This window comes from Lepus europaeus, chromosome 18 (genome assembly GCF_033115175.1).
Source record: "Lepus europaeus isolate LE1 chromosome 18, mLepTim1.pri, whole genome shotgun sequence".
In the NCBI taxonomy this organism is placed as follows: domain Eukaryota; kingdom Metazoa; phylum Chordata; class Mammalia; order Lagomorpha; family Leporidae; genus Lepus; species Lepus europaeus.
Genome location: NC_084844.1, coordinates 14,557,887 through 14,572,270, shown reverse-complemented (window position 1 = coordinate 14,572,270; position 14,384 = coordinate 14,557,887).

Sequence of the window (14,384 nt, the reverse complement as noted above, 5' to 3'; positions counted from 1 at the left end):
AAGCAAACTTAAAGCATGTGTTGGGTAGTTATGGGACAGATGAAATGGAGCAGGAGCCTCTGGCAGCAAGCTAAATTTGCTTCTCCTTCCTGTCCTAATGTTACAGGGAAATGTGAAAGGCTATTACTGCGTGCACGTTGGCTCGTGGGTAAATAGAACTTTGGCCCTTCCTGTTCCAGGTGACTGGATTTGAAAAAGATTGTGACACTCGTTCTAAGAACTTCTCTTTATCACAGAAACCCCCCTCCCCACTCTTGGGTGTAGGGAACCAGACCGGAGGAACCGTGCCCCTAAGATGGCGCCGACTCCCTGCTTCCGGGTTCTTCCTCATCTCAGGGAGTTCCCGCTCTTGCTCGCTCCTTCCCGCCTTAGATTTCCCGCTCTAGCTCGCTCCTTCCCGCCTTGCCACGAGATTGTCCTATCCCCGCGCTTCTAGCCTATCACCTGATTTGTGACGTGTATTGTGCATATAAACCCTTGCTACGCGGGTGTAAGGGAAGTTCCTGCCCAGAAGAGATCGAAGCTGGATCTCCTGCTTGCCGAGCAATAAAGGAACCCCGTGCAAAGTGTTCGGTCTCTGTCTCTTGCTGGACGAGGACGGCGCCGAGCAGCTGGTGGCCCGTACGGGGAGCTTCCTCTACGTTGCCCGGTAAGTAGAAGGTAAGCGAGGTCAGTCTTACCGTCTGGGCCCCGCGAGTGAGGTATATCTCGTGGTTGGAGGGTGGACGCACCCTAAGATAGCGGACGTGTTTCCCCGCTTTAAACTGAAAGAATAGCAGACTTGTTTCCCCGCTTTAAACTGAAAGAATAGCAGACTTGTTCCCCCGCTTTAAACTGAAAATAAGATAGCGGACGTGTCTTCCCGCTTTAAACTGAAAATGGGAAATTCATCTAGCCATTCAATGTTGCTTAATCCGTTAAAAGCATTATTGCGTAGCAAAGGGATTAAGGTTTCTAAGACCACACTTGTCAGGTTCCTTGGAAGTGTTGATTTCTTTGCGCCGTGGCTCACCCACGAGGGCCAAATAACTCTTGAGTCTTGGGAGAAATTAGGAAAGGATCTCCGGCGCACAGTTAACGATCCCCAGGAACCCGATATCGACCCCGTTGTTCTCCCCTTATGGGAACTACTGCGGGCGTGCCTCCAAGAGGAGAGGTCGGTGGGAGCGGACCGCCCGACTCTTACGGCGGTTCGCGAGGCTCTCGAGGAAGTTCGTTCTCAGAGCTCGGACGGCGCCCGGGACCTCATACAATTTAAGGACACGGGATGCCAGACTTCCTCACTGGCCTCAGGCTCCGAATGTGGCTCCGCCTCCTCTGAGTCTGAGGGGGAAGGGGACGGCGATCCTAAATCCCCGCCTCCTACGTATGCGCAGCTGCGGCAAAAGTTAAAAGATGCCTGTTTACGCCCTCTAGTGCCTACGGCTCCTCCTATCGATGTCGTGCCCGCCCATCAGATTAAAGACGCAGCGCCTCCTACTGGCGGTCATGTAGGCGTGCCTCAGCCCCATCTAACACCCGTGCCGCCATGGCCATTAAACGTCCCAAATGTGCCACCTTTTTCAGGCAGACAGTTTCATCAACAAGCCTGGAAACAGTTACAAACTGGCGCTCCCGCTGCCCCCGCTCAGGCTTACCCTGTTTTGGCTTTGGGCACGCGAGAGGCCCGGCACGAACCATTGGACATGACAGTATTAAAACAACTTAAGGCTGCGGTCCATGACTATGGACCCACAGCCCCATTCACATTGTCACTCCTTGAATCAGTCGGCCAGTCCATTTTAACACCTAGCGACTGGACCCAATTGGCTCGGGCCTGTTTAAGTCCAGGCGGCTTTCTTTTGTGGCAATCTATGAATACAGAGTGCTGTCATGACCAGGCAGATGAAAATGCTGAGAACGGCCACCCTACGTGGAATGCTGATATGCTTTTAGGGCGTGGACCTTATCAGGCTGACCAGACCCAATTCCCTAGACAAGTATACAGGCAAATTTCCAACTGTGCCCAACGTGCGTGGAGGCAGGCGTCCAATCCAAGTGACTCAGCTAGCCACCTCACCAAGATCGTTCAGGGCACGGCCGAACCCTTCGCTGATTTTGTCGCTCGCATACTTGAGGCTGCGTCGCGTATTTTCCCTTCCGAGGTTGACGTTCAGCCACTGGTCAAACAAATTATTTTTGAGCAGGCTAATAAAGAGTGCAAAAACATTCTTCGACAATATAGACATAAATCTCTGGACTCCTGGTTAAAATACTGCAGAGATACCGGTGGGCCACTTACTAATGCGGGCCTAGCTGCGATGCTGGCAAAAGTCAAAAAAAACAGTCCAAAATCTAAATCGACCCGACCCCCCATATCTTCAGGACTTTGCTTCCAATGTCATCAACCGGGTCACAGAAAACGCGATTGCCCCAATCTCAGCCACGGGTATTCCACGGCACAGCCTTCAGGCATAGAGCCTTGTCGCCGTTGCCGCAAGGGCCCTCATAGGGCAGAGGTATGCCGTTCTGCTTTCGATATCGATGGCAACCCACTTACAGGTAGCGCCCAGGGGCCAAAAAACGGCCAGAGGGGGCTCCCCAACCCAGCGAGGAGCCCCCAAAATCAAATCTACTCTCAGGTTCCACCTCCCGTGTCTGCGCTACACCCAGTGCACCCTCAGCCCGTGCCACTCACGGGTCCACAGGCCTGGACCTCCGCGCCACCTCCCCTCTCCTCTTAACTCCGGAGATGGGGGTACAATTAGTGGAGAGCGACTGCTCCGGTCCTCTGCCCCCGGATTCGGTTGGATTAGTGTTGGGTCGGTCCTCCGCCGCCCTCCGAGGGCTAGCTGTGATCCCCGGGGTAGTTGACTCTGATTTCACTGGTAAAGTAAAGATCATGGTTCAGGCCCCTCAGGGACCTTTAGTAATCAATCCTGGAGACCGTATCGCACAAATGTTATTACTGCCCAGTCTTCACTCTTTAATCCCAGCTAAAAACCACGTTCGCGGCACTGGTAACTTTGGGTCCTCTGGCATTAATTTTACCGGCTTACATATGCTTTTAAATGAACGTCCCACTTTAGTGTTGCAGATTAATGGCAAGGACATTAAGGGACTTTTAGACACAGGAGCCGACAAATCCATTATAGCAACAAAGGACTGGCCTAGTACATGGCCTACAAATGTGGCGGAACAAACCTTGCAAGGACTTGGTTTTGCTCATTTCCCAAAAATCAGTGCAGCCTTGTTGTCATGGCAGGATAGCGAGGGTCATAGAGGACAGTTTTCTCCATTCATTTTACCTCTACCCATTTCCCTTTGGGGGAGAGACGTCCTGGCAGAAATGGATGTTGCTTTGGTCACCACTTCCCCTGCAGTACGATCTATGCTACAAAATATGGGTTACGTCCCAGGCAAGGGACTCGGTGTCCAGCTCCAGGGCCACCCTTCCCCCATTGAACCAAAACAAAGACCAAGTAAAGTTGGCCTGGGTTTTTCCTAGGGGTCACTGTTTCGCCTCCTAAACCAGTGGAGCCTTTACCCATCTCGTGGCTAACGGACGTACCCGTCTGGGTTCCACAGTGGCCCCTATCTCAGGAGAAACTGGAGGCAGTCAACACTCTGGTCTTGGAGCAGGTCAACGCTGGTCATTTGATCCCATCCACCTCTCCATGGAATACGCCTATTTTTGCCATCCGCAAAAAATTAGGTCAATGGAGACTCTTACATGATCTTAGGGCAGTCAACGCACAAATGCAGCCTATGGGCCCTGTGCAACGTGGTCTTCCTCTGCTTTCGGCACTTCCCAACCAATGGCCTGTTATTGTAATAAATCTTAAGGATTGTTTCTTTTCCATTCCATTGGACAAAAAGGATACCCCACGTTTTGCTTTTACTGTCCCCACCCAGAACCAGAAACAACCGGACAAGCGTTGGGAGTGGACAGTCTTGCCTCAGGGTATGACTAATAGCCCCACCATGTGTCAAGTCTATGTAGCCCAAGTACTAAAACCTCTTAGAGACCGATATTCCGACTGCAGGTGCCTACATTATATGGACGACCTACTGTGTGCAGCCCCCACAACAGAGAGGCTCCTGGCCTTATACAGTACACTCCAACAAGTGCTGGAAGGGGCAGGGCTGCATATTGCACCTAATAAGGTGCAATTGTCGTCTGTAGTTTCTTATCTTGGGGCTATAGTCGCCCCTACTCAAATTAGACCTCAAAAAATTCAAATAAAAATCAATGCTATCTCCACTCTAAATGACTTACAAAAACTTTTAGGGGATATCAATTGGATTAGGCACTACCTTAACATTCCTAATGCTGCATTGCAGCCCCTCTTTAATATACTTAAAGGAGACCCGGATCTTGCTTCCCCCCGAACCTTCACCTCTGAGGCCAAACAAGCACTGTCAATTGTCAACGATGCCCTTAGTAAAGCTGCCCTAAAACGTTGGGACCCTGCGGGAGACCTTACTCTTTGGGTCCTCGACACCCTTAAACAGCCCACCGCGGTCCTATGGCAGGATGGGCCTCTCCTCTGGATCCATCCCTCAATGTCATCTACTAGATCTATTAGTTACTATCCCGTGGCAGTGGCGGAGATAACTCTCCTAGCCATTCAGAGGGCTATCCAACATTTTGGACGCGAACCATCCACCATTGTTGTCCCCTATTCCATGGAACAGGTACGTGTGCTAATCGCTTGTACTGATGCTTGGGCGGTTTTAGTCTGCTCCACTTCCGCAACTATTACAAACAGAACACCCTCTGATCCTTTGCTAACCTTTGTTCAGTCTCACCCAGTTATTTTTCCAAAGTCCACATCCCAAAAGCCCTTACAGGGAGCCCCAGTAGTGTATACCGACGGTTCTAAAACAGGAGTCGGTGCATATGTTGTTTCAGGATCTGTGCCAAAAACATTCCAATTCGCTACTAACTCCCCCCAGGTAACTAAACTTCTTATAGTTAACCAAGTCTTCTCTGATTTCCCCGGACCTGTCAATATTGTGTCTGATTCACGCTATGTGGTTAATTCTGTGTCTATCCTTGAGGCCGCAGGACTAGTCAATTCTTCATCCTCCGTAGCGACAGTTTTCCTCACCCTGCAAAAATCTATTTGGAATCGGTCTGCTCCTTTCTTTATTACTCATATTAGAGCTCATTCTTCCTTACCTGGACCCATGACCACAGGCAATGCTATAGCTGATCAAGCCACACGCCCCATTTGGATACTCCAATTTTCTTCCCCAGAAGAGCAGGCTATCCAGTTTCATTCAGAGTTCCATGTAAACGCAAAAACCCTTGCCGCCAAATTCGGTCTTTCTCGTGCTGCCGCTCGCGATATTGTTCGCCATTGTGCCGCATGCCCTACTTTAACCCCTGTGCCTTCGGTGGGGGTTAATCCCCGAGGATTACTACCAGGACATATCTGGCAGATGGATGTCACCCACATATCCGAGTTTGGGACCTTAAAGTATGTTCATGTGTCAGTTGACACCTGTTCCCAAGTAATTTTTGCTTCTCTGGAGACGGGTGAGCGTACCACCCATGTCATTAATCACTGCCTTGCTGCATGGGCAGCCTGGGGCAAACCAAAAACTTTAAAAACAGATAATGGTCCTGCATACACAAGTAAATCATTCCAAGATTTCTGCACCCGTATGCAGGTACAACATAAAACTGGAATCCCTTATAACCCTCAGGGACAGGCCATAATTGAAAGGGCTCATCGAACCCTCAAGGCTTTTCTCTTAAAACAAAAGGAGGGAATTGCCACGGGCAAAACCCCTCGAATGCGCCTCTCCCTTGCACTGTTTACTATAAACTTTTTGAATTTGACAGATCATTCTATGTCCCCCGCTGAGAGACACATGTTAAAGGAGCCATCTTCACGAGGCTATGTCCGTTGGAAAGATGTCCTCACGGGAAAGTGGTACGGCCCGGATCCGGTATTATGCTGGAACCGAGGCGCGGTCTGTGTCTTCCCACAGGAATCTGGAAGAGAACCTCTCTGGATACCGGAAAGATTGGTCAGAAAAACAGCCCCGCCGCCGCAAGATACACCTCTATCACCTACGGACGACATCTCCCCCGAGATAACCGAGATTACCACGCTCTCACAGGACGACAAATTGCAACAAAACAACGAGACGTGAGATGCACCCCTTCCGCTTCTTCATACTGGCAGCGGCTTTGCTCCCTGGCTCTTATGCGGGCTTTAACTCCAACCCCACTGCTTTACTGCAGAACGTAGGCAACCCTTGCGACTGCAAGGGGGGGACCAGCAACACCGTACTGCAGCGTACTCACATCGCCACAGCTGATTGTGGGGACAAAACTGCATATCTGCCCCTCCAGGGGATCCCCGGCCTACCACGCGGCTACATATGGACAATGCCTCCATCAGGCACACACCTTCCTCGAGTTGTCTTGTTCCCCCTCTCATTCATTGGGCTGTATCACCCATCCCTGACGGGGAGCGAAAACTGGGTATGCGAGACCAAAGGTACTGCAGCAGGAGTCCACCCGGGGGTTCCGGGGGTCCTGGGAGAGCATATGCATATGCATGCAGGTTCAATTCCCAGCCTGCCCCAGCAAAAGGGAATAAAAACTGATCCCTAACGGAGACATCAGGGGTTGTGGCCAGGCCCTTGAAGTTCCGTAACTAACGGATCACAAGCACGCTGGGTATGCACCTCTACTCTCTGCCTAGTAAATATTCTCCCGGCCCTCATGAGCCAGGGCCGTCGGGGATGTGATTTGTGCAAAAACAAAAGGAGGGAGATGTAGGGAACCAGACCGGAGGAACCGTGCCCCTAAGATGGCGCCGACTCCCTGCTTCCGGGTTCTTCCTCATCTCAGGGAGTTCCCGCTCTTGCTCGCTCCTTCCCGCCTTAGATTTCCCGCTCTAGCTCGCTCCTTCCCGCCTTGCCACGAGATTGTCCTATCCCCGCGCTTCTAGCCTATCACCTGATTTGTGACGTGTATTGTGCATATAAACCCTTGCTACGCGGGTGTAAGGGAAGTTCCTGCCCAGAAGAGATCGAAGCTGGATCTCCTGCTTGCCGAGCAATAAAGGAACCCCGTGCAAAGTGTTCGGTCTCTGTCTCTTGCTGGACGAGGACGGCGCCGAGCACTTGGGCATTCTTTCTTATATTGCAAAAGGGATTATTTTTATTATATTACCAAGGTGAATAATTTGAGGCTGCTTTCCATTGTTTGGAAATGTGCAACTACATACTTGATAGGATCATCTCATATTATCTGCACAACATTCTATGAGGCAGGTGTTCTTAGCTCGTTTTTACAGATGATACACACTAAACTTCAGAAAGGTGAACAGTCCGATGGGTAACACAGCTGGTAAGAGGTGCACCCTGATAAGAACCCAGCTAGCGGCCGGCGCCACAGCTCACTAGGCTAATCCTCCGCCTTGCGGCGCCGGCACACCAGGTTCTAGTCCCGGTCGGGGCACCGATCCTGTCCCGGTTGCCCCTCTTCCAGGCCAGCTCTCTGCTGTGGCCAGAGAGTGCAGTGGAGGATGGCCCAAGTCCTTGGGCCCTGCACCCCATGGGAGACCAGGATAAGTACCTGGCTCCTGCCATCGGATCAGCGCGGTGCGCCGGCCGCAGCGCGCTACCGCGGCGGCCATTGGAGGGTGAACCAACGGCAAAAGGAAGACCTTTCTCTCTGTCTCTCTCTCACTATCCACTCTGCCTGTCAAAAAAAAAAAAAAAAAAAACCCAGCTAGCTATTTAATTTCAAAGCCTAGCTAACTCCAGACCTATACCATGTGCCACCATTAGCTCTGTGTGTGTGTGTGTGTGTGTTTTCTTTTAAGGTTTATTTATTTGAAAGAGTTACAGAGAGAGAGAAGGAGAGGGAGAAAGAGAGAGAAATCTTCCATCTACTAGTTTACTTCCCAAATGGTGAAATCAAGAGTCTGGAACTCCATCCCAGTGTGCCACACATGACAAGGGACCCAAGCACTTGGGGCATCTTCTGCTTTCCCAAGTGCGTTAGCAGGGAGCTGGATTGGAAGAGGAGCAGCCACAGCTGGGACTCAAACTGGTACTTACATAGGGTACCAGCATCTTAGGCTGTGGCTAAACCCACTATGCCACAACATCGGTCCCAGTAGCTGGTTCTTACTCTTGTCCCTGTCCACAGTTCTATTACAGGACCTGGAAATGTAGTTAGGCAATAGCCCAGGCTGGCATGTCCCTGGAATGCTAATAACAACCACAAATTGGTACAAACACAGGGCAATGAGGGGGAGGGCACTGCCTCAAATAGCAGGTGAAGTCTCCTGATCTCACTTTGGGGTTGCACAAAAGAACGTCCGGAATGCAGCAGCCGTCCTGTGGCCAGGAACAGTGCATTCTGCCCCGTGCGGTAGCTCAGACTGATCCTGACTGGATGTTAGTTCATTTGCCTCTGAGCTGCTGAATTTCACAAACATTTGTGCCAAGTCTCTATGCCACCATGGCAAATTGTCCAAAATGTCACCAGTTTACATTAACATCCTCAGGACCAGCCCAGGCCAATATGGAAGTGGCAGACCTCTCAAAGCACCCCACTTCCTCCCTGGCCAGCCCTTCCTAATCCCCTGGGGTCTGGCTTATTTCCACAGAACTCTCTGGAAAGTTCTCTGAGGCAGCTCATAAATATTTTTCCTCGTGTAAAATGCCAGGAGCTGAGCTTCCTCCTTTTTTCTCTTGGCCTGTCTTCAGTTCAGGTGTGTCAATATTCTCAACCTTTTCCTCCTTGGACATCACCGTTTTCTGTTTTTTGTTCATTTTCATCCTTCCAGAACGAAGTGTGTTTCTTAAGGCTTCATGGGGAGACCTTACTTATTCTCGTTCCTCTCTCCCTAGGCAAACTCAAACTCCATAATTTATATACCATGCTTTAGAGCCAAAAAGGACTTTCGCCATAATTTAATGGGCTAATGATTCAGTCTTTGACCCCTCCATGATTGGATATCTGCCATTCATTCTTTCAACAAACAGCATTGTTTGTTTCTAAGCACAAAGAGTTCACCAGTTGGTAAGAGGGACAAGCAAGGAGATAACCAAGGACACAGGCCGGCTGTGATAGGTGTGAGAAGGTGGTAACAGACTGGAGAAACAGAACTGTGGTCAAGAAAGAGACCAGCCGGTGGACTGAAGAGCGGAAGTGCTGTCTGGGCTGTGCCTTTTGGCAGATTTGACCGGGAGAGGACATTCTAGGGCGACAGGGAGGATTTGAACAAGGGCCTGGGGAAAGGAAAGCACTGAGTGGTCTCCCGGAAGCTTGTGCTTGGCTTCTCCACGGAGGAGCCCGAGGAGAGGGGCTGGGGCGGCAGGCAGGATGGGGGCGAGCGAGAGGCACCCTGAGGCCAGGCTGGACTCTGATGGGCAGCAGAGCGAGACATGACTAACGTGCTTTGGGGGAAAGGTAGGGGAAAGCCAGGCATTTGAGACTGTGACGAGACTGTGGGCAAGGATTATTTTGGTCTTAATCTGTAACGAGAAAAGTACTGAAAGGACAAAACCCATAGAAGAGACCTTGCAAGGCAGAATGGGAAGCATCTGACTGGTACAGTGATTCCAACAAGATCAGACAGGAGGAATTCAGCAGCATCTACCAAACATTTGCTTAACTCCTACCATGTTGAAGGTGGGACCACAGATGTGAGCCAGGGAACAGAAATCGTGGCCAGCCCAGCCAGAAGACGGTCAGATAGTCTGGAAGGTGTAGCCAGACTGGTCCAGTCATCTCAGCCTATCATGACAGCTAGTTTTCAGAGATGGTACCAAACAATTCCTCTCCTATATACACAGGCTGCTCTTCCCATCAAAAGGTACTTATTTCTCTTCCCTTTGAATCTTGACTGGCTCTGTGACTGGCTCTGACCTGAAGTGGCATTTCTGGGACTTCTCTACCCAGATCTGAAGACATCTGACAGTTTACTGTCTCACTCTTAGGACGCTCTCTCTTGGAAGAAGCCCAAGCCACACACTGGTTACATGGAGAAGGGACTGCCCAGGTCAACAGCCCCCGGCTGAGTGCCCAGCTGCCAGTCATCAAGATGACCCATCTTGCTGTGCTCCAGCCCAAACAAGTCCCCAGATGACCGTGACTGATACCACATGGACAAGAAGAACTTCCTAACCACGCCCACTTAAAACTCACAGGGCTATGAGAGAGAATGAATTAATTGTTGTTTTAAATCATTGAGTCATGGAGTAATTTGCTATTCAGGAATACCTAACCAAAACAGCTACCCATGAGCCAACTTTATCTAATCATGGGTAGGCTTGAACCTAATCTGATTCCAGCAAGACTCATTTCCTTTCTGATGGCAAAACCATGAGGCTCCATTCTATAAAGAAAATCAAATCAAAAGAAAGATTGGACTTTCTGCAGTCAGAAAGCCCTGTAGAAGTTTGAGTTCCAATTCCAGCTGACCTGAGATTAGCCCGCCCAGCCCTTCCCCAGTCAACCAAACCACATTTACCTGAGCTACTTTGAGTTGGGTTTCTATCACTTAACAACCCATAAGCCTTGATGATGATGCGGATTCAGGATTTCTTTTGGTTTTATTTATTGTGTATTTTCATTGTATTTGAAAGGGATGGGGGCCGGCGCCGCGGCTCAACAGGCTAATCCTCCGCCTTGCGGCGCCAGCACACCGGGTTCTAGTCCCAGTCGGGGCGCCGGATTCTATCCCAGTTGCCCCTCTTCCAGGCCAGCTCTCTGCTGTGGCCAGGGAGTGCAGTGGAGGATGGCCCAGGTGCTTGGGCCCTGCACCCCATGGGAGACCAGGAGAAGCACCTGGCTCCTGCCATCGGATCAGCGCGGTGCGCTGGTCGCAGCGCGCCAACCGCGGCGGCCATTGGAGGGTGAACCAATGGCAAAAAGGAAGACCTTTCTCTCTGTCTCTCTCTCTCTCACTGTCCACTCTGCCTGTCAAAAAATAAAAATAAAAAAAATAAATAAATATATATAAAAAAAGAAAGGGATGGGAAGAGAGAGAGAGAAAGAGCAATAGAGAGGTTTTCCATCTACTGGTTCACTCCCCAAATGCCTACCACAGTGGGGACCAAGCCAAGCCAAAGCCAGGAGCTGGGTCTCCACACAGGTGGCAGAGACCCAAGCACTTGAGCCATTGCCTGCTGCTTCCTAGGGTGTGCAGTAGCAGGGCAGCTGGGGTCAGTAGCAAAGCTGGGACTTGAATCCAGGCACTCTGGTATGGTGGGATGCATGAGTTCCGGGTGACATTTTAGTGACTGGACCAAATGCCCGCCCCTCAGGATTTCTGAGTAAACTGAACTGATAATACCACCTATGCCTGCACCTGATGTTGACACCTGGTCCGTGGCCAACTCCCAGTAAGGGAGCGTTCTCTTTCTCCTTTGACCTGCCCTGCTCACACCCATACCTGCAGAAGGCCTTGTGGTAGAAAGGGAGATGAAAGAGATAGACAAAGTGCATACGATGTAGGCTTTTTGTGGGTTTCACCCCCAGAGACCCTGTGAATGCCCGAGAATAGGGACTGTTTATTCAGTGCCCAGAACAGGATCAAGCCCAGAAGAGAGACTTTTAAAATACTTGCTGAGAGAACGAGGGGAAAGAAGCTATATCCTCATCTGGGGCAACAGGGAAGAGAGGCAGAGACGGCTAGGTTGAGGCAAAGAGGGAAGCAGAAGAAATCATACAGGATGATGTTAGTCCCTTCCGCTCTTGGCCCTTCAAGCTCCGCCCCCACACTCGCCCGCACCAGCCTGTAGGAGGAAATCACCAGGCTGTCGGCAGTGACTCCGAAGTTCTCTGTCTTCTCTCGTCTTTCGTCATCCTGACATGCTTGCCCTAGAAATCCCGCTCCATGCAAGGCAGAGTGGTGGTAAATGATACACAGATGACAGACAAGATAGGTAGATAGAGCGTGCACCCATTCACTGGTTCACTCCCCATTTGCCCCCCTCACTGGCCACAGTGGGCTGGGTCTGAAGCTGGGAGCTGGAAACTCAACCCAGGTCTCCGACATGGGTAGCAAGGTTTCAGCCACGGGAGCCATCATTGCTGCTCTCCCAGCGTGGGTATTCGCAAGAAGCTAGAATCAGGAGTGGGGCTGGGACTTGTACCCTGGCACTCCAACATGAGATGCGTGCACCCCAAGCAGTGTCATAACTGTTGAACCAAACACCCATACCAAGGCTTGCTTTTCAACTGAGACGTCATCTTCCCATAACCTGTGATCCCAACGGGGCTTTGTGCCATCTTGTTCCCTCCCTGCAGTGACTGGCAACCAGCAACCTTTTGAAATCCTCCGCCGGCGCTGGGGCTCACTAGGCTAATCCTACGCCTGAGGTGCCGGCACACCGGGTTCTAGTCCTGGTTGGGGCGCCGGTTCTGTCCCAGTTGCCCCTCTTCCAGGCCAGCTCTCTGCTATGGCCCAGGAAGGCAGTGGAGGATGGCCCAAGTGCTTGGGCCCTGCACCCCATGGGAGACCAGGAGAAGCACCTGGCTCCTGCCTTCGGATCAGCGTGGTGCGCCGGCCACAGCGCACCAGCCGCAGCGGCCATTGGAGGGTGAACCAACAGTAAAGGAAGACCTTTCTCTCTGTCTCTGTCTCTCTCTCTCACTGTCCACTCTTGTCAAAAAAATTTAAAAAAAAAAAATCCTCCAAGGTGATCCCTAGTGTCGTTAAATGCTATTTATTTTTATATGATTCCAGGATGCTATTTATAAGTAACAGAAAACTGACCTCAAATTGGCTCAAGTCATGAAAGCGTTACCAGCTTATGCAACTGAAAAACACCAAGAAGCCAGGCACCAGGCAAAACTCACCTGTGGCCCCACGCAAGTGTCTGTGCTGTCAGCTTTATCCTAAAAGTGGGCCCGTCAGGCTCCTGAAGGCTGCCTGCCCCCTCATCCACATTCCCACTGGAGACTTCCATTTTCAGGGGGTCACTTCTAAACCCATAACTGGGGGACAGGTGTAGAAAATGCCAACGTGTAAGTGTGTAGGCACTGGGCCTAGCGGTTAGCACCTCCACTGGCCTGCTTGTATCCTATGTCACAGTGCTTGGGTTCTCCCTCCAGCCCCATTCTGGACTGCAGCTTCCTGCCAATGCACACCCTTGGAGGCAGCAGATGATGGCTCAAGGAACTGGGTCCCTGCCACCCACATGAGATACCGAGACTGAGTTTCTGGCTCTCAGCAGGGCTGGGACTTGAACCCAGGCTGGCTCTCTGGTATGGGCACACTCTGTCTCTAAAAGTCAAACTCAACATATGAGGTTTACGAAAGTTGAACTTCAAATGCAAAGGCAGAGTGAGGCTAACAGTGAAAGGATAGAGAGAGATGAGGACAGGCCTGGCAGAATGGACGGGAAGAGAGCTGGATGGTGGGCACTTTGACTTTACTAGGAGAAATATTACCAGAGATAAAGAAGGCCATTTCACACTGAGAAAAGAGTCCATTCATGAACAAAATATAATCCTTGTACGCCTTGCACGAAAAGCAAAAAGTGATGCAAAAAAGGTTAAAAACTGGGATGCGCAATGTTGTATTAGACAAAAAAGAGACGGGAGAATCAGGGATAATATAGTACAAACCAGAACCCACATAGAAGACAAAAATATCTCAGCATCATTCTAAATTATACATGTATATAATCCACCAGCAGCAATTTTCCGAGCTAAACAGCACAGCCTCAAACTATACAAAGGGAGTAACATTGGAAATAATGAAGAAAAGCAACTGAAGCATAATCTTAAAAAATGTGTTTTACAATCTCATACAGCAAAACGTGAGTGAACAGTTCTGTGAGTGTTGACAAACGCAGTCAAGTAAACACCAGCACAGTCAAGTACAAAACAGCAGCCCCCCTCAAAAATGCCTTCCTTTTGCCCCTGTGTGGTCAGATGCTCCCTACCCTAGAAACCCTTTGGCCTATCCTCCAGCCCCACGGTTTTGTCTTTCTCAGAATGCCATGTAAAGGAATTATATAGTCTTTGAGTCTGGCCCCTTTTTAGACAGCATAATTCCTCTGAGAGTCTTCCTAGTATTACGTACGTCAGTCACTCCATTTCATTACCAAGTAGTGTTCCACGGTAAGGATGTATCACAATTCACTTATCCATTCACCCACTGAGACGCCTTTGTGTGCTTCCTGTTTGGGGGAAATAGAATGTTGCTATAAACATTCACACATGGGATGCTATGTGAACTTGAGTTTTCATTTTTCTTGTGACCCAGGGACTGCTGGGTCATATGGTGAGTTTAACTTAAAATGGCTCCCCAACTATCACTCCCAAACACAGTAACAACGCAGAACTTCCGTCGCTCTGATTCCTTGCCGGAATCTGGTATCTGAAGCATAATATTTTTAAATTTAGTTTT